Below are 12,414 nucleotides of genomic sequence, written 5' to 3'. Positions count from 1 at the left end.
ACAAGTTTTTATGTTGATATCAGTGCAGCACAGAATAACTAATGTAATACACTGAATAGTTGTTTTACAATAGACTGTTGCTGTGCTCTGTCCCCCTATTTCAAGTAGTCAAAAATTCCCCTTGTGACAGCCATCATGGTTAGAGTCTGAGGTAGAGTAGGAAGGGCCAGTGAGCAACGCATCACTTCCTGTTGTGTGAGTGACAGGAAGGAGCAGCTCAGTGTTGAGTGAGACCTGCTGAGGTGAACATCACTGGGCCTCTCTTGACATTTGTCTTAGAGACAGTGGAATACATTTTTTTAAAGAACAACTGTAGAATAGATTCCCAGTATTTTACCATCTTTTTACATTAAAGATGACATAGCCCTGGGGTAATATATCTAATTCTGTGTAAATAAGATTAAAATAAGATTTAGAACACAAACTGCAACAAAACTGCCACAAACTGGGCCCTTAACCAAGCTCATAATACTTGTGGTAATATACTGTACTGTATAGTTTGTGTGTGCATTGTTGACTCTCTCTCTCTCTCTCTCTCTCTCTCTCTCTCTCTCTCTCTCTCTCTCTCTCTCTCTCTCCTCTCTCTCTCTCTCTCTCTCTCTCTCTCTCTCTCTCTCTCTCTCTCTCTCTCTCTCTCTCTCTCTCTCTCTCTCTCTCTCTCTCTGTCTCTCTCTCTCTCTCCTCTCTCTCTCTCTCTCTCTCTCTCTCTCTCTCTCTCTCTCTCTCTCTCTCTCTCTCTCTCTCTGTCTCTCTCTCTCTCTCTCTCTCTCTCTCTCTCAATTCAATTTCAATTTAAGGGCTTTATTGGCATGGGAAACGTATGTTAACATTGCCAAAGTAAGTGAAGTAGATAGTAAACAAAAGTGAAATAAACAATAAATATTAACAGTAAACATTACACTCAGAAGTTCAAAAGAATAAAGACATTTCAAATGTCATATTATGTATATATACCGTGTTGTAACAATGTGCAAATAGTTAAAGTACAAATGGGAAAATAAATAAACATAAATATGGGTTGTATTTACAATGGTGTTTGTTCTTCACTGGTTGCCCTTTTCTTGTGGCAAACAGGTCACAAATCTTGCAGCTGTGATGGCACACTGTGGTTTTTTACCCAGTAGATAAAGGAGTTTATCAAAATTGGGTTTGTTTTCGAATTCTTTGTGGATCGCTGTAATCTGAGGGAAATATGTGTCTCTAATATGGTCATACATTTGGCAGGAGGTTAGGAAGTGCAGCTCAGTTTCCACCTCATTTTGTGGGCAGTGTGCACATAGCCTGTCTTCTCTTGAGAGCCAGGTCTGCCTACGGCGGCCTTTCTCAATAGCAAGGCTATGCTCACTGAGTCTGTACATAGTCAAATCTTTCCTTAAGTTTGGGTCAGTCACAGTGGTCAGGTATTCTGCCACTGTGTACTCTCTGTTTAGGGCCAAATAGCATTCTAGTTTGCTCTGTTTTTTTGTTTGTTCTTTCCAATGTGTCAAGTAATTCTCTTTTTGTTTTCTCATGATTTGGTTGGGTCTAATTGTGTTGTTGTTGTTGTTGTTGTTGTTGTCCTGGGGCTGTGTGGGGTCTGTTTGTGTTTGTGAACAGAGGCCCAGGACAAGCTTACTTAGGGGACTCTTCTCCAAGTTCATCTCTCTGTAGGTGATGGCTTTGTTATGGAAGGTTTGGGAATCGCTTCCTTTTAAGTGGTTATAGAATTTAACGGCTCTTTTCTGGATTTTGATAATTAGCGGGTATTGGCCTAATTCTGCTCTGCATGCATTATTTGGTGTTTTACGTTGTACACGGAGGATGTTTTTGCAGAATTCTGCATGCAGAGTCTCAATTTGGTGTTTGTCCCATTTTGTGAATTCTTGGTTGGTGAGCGGACCCCAGACCTCAGAACCATAAAGGGCAATGGGTTCTATAACTGATTCAAGTATTTTTAGCCAGATCCTAATTGGTATGTCAAATTGTATGTTCATTTTGATGGCATAGAAGGCCCTTCTTGCCTTGTCTCTCTCTCTCTCTCTCTCTCTCTCTCTCTCTCTCTCTCTCTCTCTCTCTCTCTCTCTCTCTCTCTTCACACCACTCTCTCTCTGCCGCATCTAAACCATAAAACTGTTGAATTTAATTGAATGCATGATGTACAATGATACTGTATGTTGGACACCTGGGGTTTAGGACACCTGCACACTGCCATCTTCTGTTTAGTACAATAACTATACTTTAGTGGGCTATGTTCAAAGATATCATAAAATATGTTATATTCGAGATCTTGAGCACTAGTAGGTCTACTTTAATCACAATGAATGCATCCATAAACAATAGACCTACTGCTCTAATGTTGAGTGTACAGAGGAAGGTGTCAATGCTCTCTGCAGACTTTCATCTGATGCATTCGCTGCAGACGTTACATACTCGGCCTGTGGTCAGTGTCACCTCGCTGGTGTGAACAGGAATGGAAAAACACACACATCATACAAAGATCTCTGTGGTCCGAAGTTTCCACTCAACAACTAAACAAACAGACATCATGCATTCGCATATTTGGTATAAACTTTTCTTTCTTAGGTACTTTTGAGTTTACACCTCGTATTTCCTGTGACATTATGTGTTTTATGTGTTATCGTTTGCTACCAATGCAGTTTGATTAGCATGCAGATAATGTGTCTCATTGTGTTTCTAAGGCCTGTGATAAGCCTTGTGATGTCTTTGGTCATCATACACTTGTTTTATTTCTGTATTTGTTCTGAACAGAGGGATTTGGAAGAAGTTGATAACCAAATGTCACATCTGTAATTTGACCTCTTACACTTATAGCCCATGGTTTTCATGTCCTCATTGTTTAGTAGAATAGGAGGGTGCATTAAGGCCATGCACTTATCAAGGCTTATTTTACTTTTACCAAAGCCATTATCTACCTACCACAGGAGGCTGCTGAGGGGTTAATAATGGCCAGAATGGAGCAAATGGAATGGCATCAAACACCTGGAAAATATGTGTTTCATTTATTTGATACCATTCCACTGATTCCGCTCCAGTCATTACCACGAGCCCATTCTCCCCATTTAAGGTGCCACCAACCTCCTGTGCTACCTACACTATCAACCAAATTACAAGTGTGCTTCCAAAAAGGCACCTTATGTGCCCTGGTCAAAAGAAGTGCACAATTTACTGTAGGGCAGAGATCATCAACTAGATTCAGCCGCGGGCCGATCTTCGATGGTCGGGGGGACGAAACATAATTCCAAATAATTTGGATCACAGCATCAACCAACTGACAACTGTGCTTCCAAATATTGTGGACTACATTGGGCCCTAGTCAAAAGTAGTGCACTGTACAGAACCTTAAAGGGTTCTTCAGCTGTCCCCATATTATAACCCTTTTAAGAACCATTTTATGTTCCAGGTACAACCTATTTGGTTCTAGGTAGCACTCTTTTGGGTTCCATGTCGTACCCTTTCCACAGACAGTATATATATAAATATATATATATATATATATATATATATATATATATATATATATATATATATACACATTTCTTATCATGTGACTATCAGGCTCTCCAAGTGGAGTTCTCCTCTGCTGTCTGACCATCTTCATCATCATCTACACCACCAGGAAATAGATCAAGCTAAGGCCAATGTCTGTAGAGTTTAGATGGGTTTTGCAGTAACTGTTGGATATATAATTTGACATTTTAGTCATTTAGCAGACGCTCTTATCCAGAGCGACTTACAATTACTGAGTTCCAACATTTTCATACTGGCCCCCCGTGTTTCATATTGCATTTTTTAAATGAATGGCTGCAACCTGGTATGTGGCTTATTTTTGCATGAATAAATATCCATTTAAACAGCTGAGACTGACTAAAATAGACTTCTTCCTTCTCTTGTGTACATACTGAATGTTTGTATGAATGAATGTGTGTGCAGAGAGCGTGCAAAGGAAAGATTTAAACTGACACAACACGTGGGTGTTAGCATACTAAACCCAACCACCCACGCATGCACACAGTTAGCTGTTCACAGGTACCTGAACACGTTGGTCTCCTGTAATCACAAAACGAGGCCACTACTTTGCTTTGGACAGGCGTGAAAGCCTTCTACACACCCTCTCTCTATGTGGTTTTCAGCAGGATGTCTGTGTGGTGTCACTGTTTTCTCTCATTGTTGTTCACGACAATGACAATTAGCAACACAGTCCACTGACATGTAAGCCGATGCCATGCAGACCCACACAGTGTCTTAACACCAAAACTTAATAGATGGCCAGGTTTAATTCATTATTGGATAACATCAGCTTATAGTGTCTAAATAGGATTTTTCTATTTATCCCAGGCTGCAGCCAGAAGGTCTTCCCAGTTAACTGTTACACCCATACTAAACTGTCAGGTGTTACACTTCAGTTAGAACATGATTCTGTGAATAATAGGTTATGAGACTGACATGCAATGGACTTGTTTCATCCTGTAGTGTACGTTCTTCCCCCATATACACTCATGATGCTCCACCCTTGTTCACCCTGGTACAAATCAAGACCTGTTGTAAAGACAACTGAGTTTCAGACCAAGAGCCTATACAGGTCCATGTGGTGTACCTGTAGCGCTTTACTGTTTGTACTCTGTTTGAAAATGTATCGTATGCTTGCCAGATAACAATTTATTTATTTAATATCTTGTTTACTGAAGAAAATGCATCTGTTTTCACAATGCAACCTCATGAGTTACCTATGCACATAATCAGATATCACTGTATAGGAAACAGATTTACTGACATGTAGACTTTCTTGTCAGGTTGGAAAAGGGACGAAGCCGGACATCAAAGGTAAGTGATACATCTTACTTTTGTTTATATCTATTGTCAAACTGTATACAGCACTAGTTCTTTAGATCACATAAGAAAATGTGCAATCCTCCATATAGTTACTGTCCTATTGTACTATATACAAGCGTATATGTAGTTACTATACAGTACTTCTATCACCAGATGTTCGACGAGCAGGTGTCCACATACTTTTGTTCATGTAGTGTATGTATTATACACCCTATGGAAGAATATTACTAATTAATTAATTAATTATTTATATTTTTTTCAATTTTGTGATCAGCGACAAGGGTGAACTGGCCATATAGTATTTTGGGCAAATGCCAGATGGGCTGGTTCATTTTAAGCCCAGTGGGCCTGTCTAAATGCCTCAAGGGAAAAAATGGGCCAATGTGGGGGCCTCAATGATACAAATGGGCCGGTGTGGGGGTCTCAAGGAAAAAACTGGGCCGCTGTGTTAGAAATGCCAAGGCCAATTTCTAGTCCCAGGACGCCCTTGACAAGAGAGCGCATAGATATGCTAATGTTCATGTTTTCATACATTCATAGACATTTCTATAGTAGTGAATGGGAAAGCAGCCGTACGTTTGGGCCACAGGAGGTTGGTGGCACCTTAATTGGGGAGAATGGGCTCATGGTAATGACTGGAGCGGAATCAGTGGAATGGTGTCACATGGTTTCCAGGTGTTTGATGCTATTCCATTTGCTCCATTCTGGCGATTATTATGAGCCGTTCTCCTCTCAGCAGCCTCCACTGGTTTGGGCAATTGGTGTGCCATAACCAATCAGCTAGAGTAGGCCTTTTATACAAATAGGCCATGCCATTCACTTTGATGTGGCACTGCACTGGACTGTGTTTACAGGCAGCAGAACAGCACAACTTTGTTTAGATCATTGTTCAGAAAGCAGCAGCAAAAGTGTCAAAAGAAACCAAAATGGTTTTCTGCGAATATATAAATACTACAGGAGTTTTACTTTTGGGAACTTTACAGTCCTACTGATCAAACAACCAACAGGTAGGCTATCTCTCCCACAGTTGCCTATGCACAACAACAACAACGATGTTAGCCTGAGCCAGATGAGCTAACATCTAGCAAAAGGAACGATAGGTAAATCCTCTAAAACTTTTTCAACGTGTAGTTGACAGCAAAAACTGCACTGTGAATACGATGGGGAATAGTAGACTGCAGCCTGCCCCTTGTCCCATAATAACCCATGTTTTAACAAGTGAATGAGATTTACAGCTTGCATGCCTGCTCATTTGATCGATTGCAAATACATTGATTGACAAAGAGATATGCTAACAGTCGTTCAAGTTTAAGTAAATGGTAGCTAGCTTAGTTAGTGTCAGGTGTCAGTGTGTAGGACGGAGTCAGGCGCAGGACATAGAACTGAGTAAATAATGACCTTTACTCGGAAAAGCAATACATCTAATTTTCAAGCAAGGAAATACAAATGCTCACAGCAATACATAACACCAAACAAAGAACAATCACGCACAAAACCATGAGGGAAGCAGAGGATTAAATAGGGAAATAATCATAACGTGATGGGAACCAGGTGTGTACAATCAAGACAAAACAACATAGAAAAAGAAACGTAGATCGGTGACGGTGACGACGACCTAGAAGACCGGTGACGACGACCGCCGATAGCCGCCCGCACAAGGAGAGGCACCAACTTCGGCTGAAGTTGCACCTATGGAAACACCTACACACCTCCCTGAGCACTGACGTGACCATCCCTTCAGAGCCCTCTGTTGCCACGAAATAGTGGGGTCATGATGGGGCCAACCAGGGAAGCCCCAACACCACAGGAAACGCAGGAGAATCGATCAGGAAGAGACTAATACTCTCCTCATGACCCTCCTGCGTTCTCATACCTAGTGGAGCTGTGACCTGCCTAATCAGACCCGATCCTAAAGGACGACTATCTAAGGCATTTACAGGAAAGGGCACATCAACAGGAACAATAGGGATCCCTAATCTAAGTGCAAATGCACGGTCAATAAAGTTCCCAGCTGCGCCTGAATCTACTAGCGCATTATGCTGGGAATGCGGGGAAAACTCAGGAAACTTTACACAGACATAAATGTGCGCAACAGGGAGCTCTGGGTGAGTCGGGTGCCTACTCACCTGGGATGATCCACCAGTGCCCTGCCTGCTGCTTCGACTCCCTGGGGAACCTCCCCAGCACCGACCAGCAGTGTGCCCTCTGCGGCCACAGGTGGTGCAGGAAACGGCCCCCCCTCTGGTCACCCTATGAGCAACACCTCCGAGCTCCATTGGTGTAGACTCGGAAGTGCTGGGAGATGGAACGGACGGACCCCAATCCGAGCGTCCGCAGGTGGCCAACAGTTTATCCAGCCGGATGGATAAATCCACCAGCTGGTCGAGTGTAACAGTGGTGTCCCTGCTGGCCAGTTCCCAGACGAACGTCCTCCTGTAGACTGCACCGGTAATGGTTGATCAGGGCCCTCTCATTCCATCCCGCGCTGGCAGCCAGGGTCCGGAAGTCTAGTGCGAAGTCCTGTGCGCTCCTCTTCCCTTGTCGGAGATGGAACAAGCGTTCCCCCGCTGCTCTCCCCTCAGGCGGATGATTGAAGACCGCCCGGAAACGGCGGGTGAAATCCTCGTATTGAACCAACGTAGCATCTATCCCGCCCCATTCGGTGTTGGCCCACTCCAGCGCTTTCCCCAACTAACAGGAGATGAGGGCGGGCGTTGGCCCACTCCAGCGCTTTCCCCGACAAACAGGAGATGAGGGAGGACACTCTCTCGTATCCCGAGGGAGCTGGGTGGACAGTCGTCAGGTAGAGCTCCACCTGGAGCAGGAACCCCTGGCACCCGGCAGCCATCCCATCATAGGCATTCGGGAGCGAGAGCCGAATCCCACTGGGTCCAGGTGACGGAGGGGTGGACAGCAGTGTGGGTTGAGGTGAAGTTGATGGGGGTGTGGGAAAACCCTCTCTCTCCCATCGCTCCATGGTGTGCAGCATGCGATCCATCGCTGTGCCCAGATTGTGGAGCATCGTCGCGTGCTGCTGTACGTGCTCCTCCACCGGTACCGGAGGACTGGGTGCACCTGCTGACTCCATAGGTGGTGCGTGATTCTGTCAGGTGTCAGTGTGCAGCGGTAGGATGGAGTCAGGCGCAGGACACAGAACTGAGTAAATAACAAACTTTACTCTGAAAAGCAATAAATCTATACAAATGAAATACAAATGCTCACAGCAGTACATAACACCAAACAAAGAACAATCACGCACAAAACCATGAGGGAAGCAGAGGATTAAATAGTGAAATAATCATAACATCTAGACAAAACAGCATAGAAAAAGAAACGTAGATCGGTGGCAGCTAGAAGACCGGTGACGACGACCGCCGATAGCCGCCCGCACAAGGAGAGGCACCAACTTCGGCGGAAGTCGTGACAGTTAGTCAAATTTTTTGGTAGATCATATCAATAGCTTTAGCCACTGAAGTGAATTTTTTTTTATCATAATAATTTTTTGGGAAAAGGTCTGCCACTCCCTCACTTGTCCAGGTGATAACATAACATTACATTTACATTTACATTTTAGTCATTTAGCAGACGCTCTTATCCAGAGCAATTTACAGTTAGTGAATACATTATTTATTTTTTCAGGAAGCATCCTTCCAGCAGCTAGCTAGCTACAGTACAAGGCTCTGTGTCATTTTAGGTTTTAGCTAGCTACATTGTTTCGCTAGCTATCAAGCTATATAGCTAGCTTCTTTAATAAGTAGGTCTACACAAATAGATAATCTATAGCCTTAGCCACGTAATGTTACTACATAGCTAGATTGATTGTGTTGAGCTTCCAAATCATTGCCCTTTTCGTCTGTTTTTGTCCAAAATATTGAGTCCCTTACAAAAAAAGATTGCAGTTTTGAAACTGCAGTAAAGGTGCAGTAACTGCAGTCGACTGTGGTATTTTGGAAGAATTAATTGCAGAATAACTACAGTGTACTGCAGTTGAACTTAATTTATACTCCACTGTAACTGCAGTCTTTTTTATAAAGAGTGAGTGAAACTGATACAGTTCATCCCCTGAATGGCTGGAGGCAGTAAACAATGTAACATTACCAGCTGTGATTTACAACCTGATGGCAATATTTACATTTACATTTACATTTACGGGTGCGTGATATTTATTAGACTACTTAGTGATTTATTGGTGAATTTTATTAATCATGCATTGATTGCAACAATTTAATTCTGCCAACAATGCCTTACTCTAGGTCATGTAATTTTGAGTCAAATATAATCCATTTTTAAAACCTGTTAGATGGTTGTGAAGCATGAAGTGCGAATTTGGTATTTTGAACCGATATCTGTTTGTTTCATTTCTGCAAAGTAGTTTAAACGGTGTCAGTTCCAAGTTAACTTGTAGAGTTTAACTGTTTTCTTCTCTTCTCATGCTACTAACACCCCCTCAGACACATAGCAACATATTTACAGACACTGTGGTCTGTATCTAAGCTTTGTTAGGGCCTGCTGGCCTATTGCACACAGGACACTTGTCTCTCTCTCTCTCTCTCTCAGTTTTTTTCTACTCTCTCTCCCCCTCTCTCTCTCTCTCTCTCTCTCTTTCTCTCTCTCTCTCTCTCTCTCACTATCTCCCTCTCTATCCCTCTCCATCTCCCTCTCTCCCTCTCTTTCTCTCTATCCCTCTCTCTCGCTCTCTCTCTCTCTCTGTTTCTCTCTTTCTGTGGTTTCCGGCTGGATGTCTCAGAGCTGTTACCTCTCTCATACTGAACTTAGTCTATACTCCACTTGTTCTTCAAGTTAAACATTTTAGTAACCAACAATAAACCAACTCTTGACATTAAACTAAACTTTTGATGAGGCAGCTTTATCTATTCATAGTCGACTGAAATCTGTGAAAATACACAATGAGAGATTTATTAGGTAATTTGACATAGTGATCAGTAGTTCTTAGTCAAACACAAACCCTTTTTTAAGTGTGATGATAGGCCACTAGAACCATGGACCTGCTCAATAACAATATCATAGGAGGACATTCTATCCATCTATTCTACTAAGTGTAAATACTGAATGAGAGATCACTAAAGGAAGACTACTGTATTGTGTCTGCTGTGTTTTTTCCATAGATGTTTTTGGTGAGGTGAAGTGACTTTGTGGTGATAGAAGCTCTGGTGGATGACATTGTCATAGCATGCATGTTCCCCAAAAAACTATGAATCTCTTATACTACAGTAGCTGCAGTGATTAAGAATAAGGGATGTCAAACTTCAATAATAAGTACATCATTTCTAATAAATCTATAATGATCAGAATCTACCTAAAAGACAACTATTGTGAGTCAGTCCAGCCAGGATAATCTGTGAGACAGGGCTGTACAATACTCATGAGAAGGACATGGGTGCGCCTGAATGAGGTGTCAACATAAATGCCGCGTCCAGTTCAACCAATCACCTATAACTCCATTGTTGAAGTGTTGTACATAAGGGTGGAGTTTTTCCACTCAAGACAAGTTGTGAAGAGGATGACAACTTTAAAGATGATCACACTTTGTCATATACTTCCTCTTCTTGTAGAGATGGGTATGTCAATCTTTTATATTTCTCTGCTTATGCGATGTCCACACTTGATTTGGAGACACAAGGTTTCCAATTATTGTTTTACAGACACTTTGACAATCCAAAGTTGTATTTGGGGTAACCTATAGCATAGTTAATATATGTTCATGTTCTCTAGTTCATGTGCTAGCTGGAACTGAGACTTCATCCATACGTCAAGAGAGTGGTATCATGTCAGCCAACGTTGGAGACACAGTGATTTTGCACTGCTTTCATGAAAGCGACATGGCAGTATTGTTCTCTTGGTACAAGCTAACCTTGGGAGTTAGACTTCAGCTCCTCTCAACTGTCAATAAGTTTGAAAAGAATGCAACATTCTACCATGAGTTTAAGGATAACACTCGCTTCTCAGTGGAAAATGGCCAAGAAAAGAATCACCTAACGATCTCAGACATGCAGCTGTCAGATTCAGGCACATACTACTGTGGGAGCTCTTATAGCAATAAGATGGAGTTTGGAGAAGGAGCCATTCTCATTGTAAAAGGTAAAAATAACGTTTTTTTTTTATATGAATTTAGAGATATAATGTGTAAGTATGAGGTATTCTCTTAAGCAGATTAGATTTTATTTTAACAAATGATCAGTTAGAACAATTGCTACCGTGATATTCTAGAAATGATGTGGGTTAATTCACCTTTTTGTCAGTTTCAGAGTCCAGAAACATGACTGTGCTCCAGCAATCTGTGTCTGAGTCGGTCCAGCCAGGAGACTCTGTGACTCTGAACTGTACAATACACACTGAGACCTGTGCAGGAGAACATAGTGTCTATTGGTTCAGACATGGCTCAGGAAAATCCCCTCCAGGAATCATTTACACCCATAGAGACAGGAGTGATCAGTGTGAGAGGAGCCCTGAGGCTGGGTCTCCTACACAGAGCTGTGTCTACAACCTCCCCAAGAGGAACCTCAGCCTCTCTGATGCTGGGACTTACTACTGTGCTGTGGCCTCATGTGGGGAGATACTGTTTGGGAATGGGACCAAGCTGGACTGTTAGTGATATTTCTGACATTTCTAAAATGTCATAACATTCTATGCCTGGTTGAACAAAATGTCCTGAATTTCCTCTATCACTGTCTGTATTTCTACAGATGGTTGTAAGGAGGACCATGTTCTCTTGGTGTACTGTCTGGGTGTAGCGTTGGCTCTTTGTGTCATCCTCATCATTGTCCTTGGTTGTGTTTTGTATAAGATGACCAAGAAAACCTCTCTGCTGTGCCAAGGTAGGCATTATCATTGCCCACAATATATACTTAAACTGGTGGCACAGTATACATTACATGTTTTAGTTGTGAAACTGTGTTAATTCATTGTATGATGAAGATGTTGATGATGATGATTCCTTCATGTTTGTCTAAAAGGAACGCATCCTCAGCTAAGTGGTACGGCAGTCCCCAGTTCACATAACCAGGTATGTAGACCTTATAGTTTACTATTCTGAGTATGACTTTGATTTACTGTAAATTATTCTATCAAATTATCCGGTCATTTCCTGATGTCTTTGGAATTTGTTTTGCTATTCCTCTTAGGATCAAGAAGATGATGACACACTCACGTCGGTCCATTACGCTGCTCTGAATGTCATCCACAAGAAGCCAAAGAGCCAGAGACAGAGGAGTGCCATGGAGAGAGACACTGTGTATTCTGGGGTGAGGTGCCAAAACATGGACTGAAACAGATTTACCTCCTTTAAAGACTTGCATTGCTTTTTCTGTTACACACTGTGTTTTTATCGTTAGTATTCTGTTACAATTGCTTGTATTCTGTCAAACTCCTTTTTACATTACTGTTGTGATACTGTTGTTATAAAATAAAACATTAATTCACTGTAATTTAGTTGTATTGTTTGATTTTCACTCATATTCTTCAAGTTAAACTGAGAAGTTTGTAGGGACATTGCATCCAGATTACATGATGTGCATAATAGCATGCATAGAGTACATTCTATTGACTAACATTTTCAGTTGTCTC

General features: G+C 42.0%; 1 pseudogene across 1 annotated transcript in view; it reads left to right on the top strand.

Moving 5' to 3' along the window:
- The window catches only part of LOC311112957, a 99,881-nt pseudogene extending 87,765 nt beyond the window's left edge, over positions 1-12,116 (top strand). Inside the window, exons 3-6 of the transcript in view lie at positions 11,091-11,435; positions 11,535-11,666; positions 11,805-11,854; positions 11,973-12,116. The product of the transcript in view is annotated as an uncharacterized misc_RNA (transcript). The remainder of the gene's footprint in view (positions 1-11,090; positions 11,436-11,534; positions 11,667-11,804; positions 11,855-11,972) is intronic.
- The last annotated feature ends 298 nt before the right edge of the window (positions 12,117-12,414 follow it).

Source organism: Coregonus lavaretus (assembly GCF_964263955.1).
Source record: "Coregonus lavaretus genome assembly, chromosome: 39".
Classification (NCBI taxonomy): domain Eukaryota; kingdom Metazoa; phylum Chordata; class Actinopteri; order Salmoniformes; family Salmonidae; genus Coregonus; species Coregonus lavaretus.
Note: the sequence above shows the minus strand (reverse complement) of the source record. Positions and strands in the feature narration are given on the sequence as shown.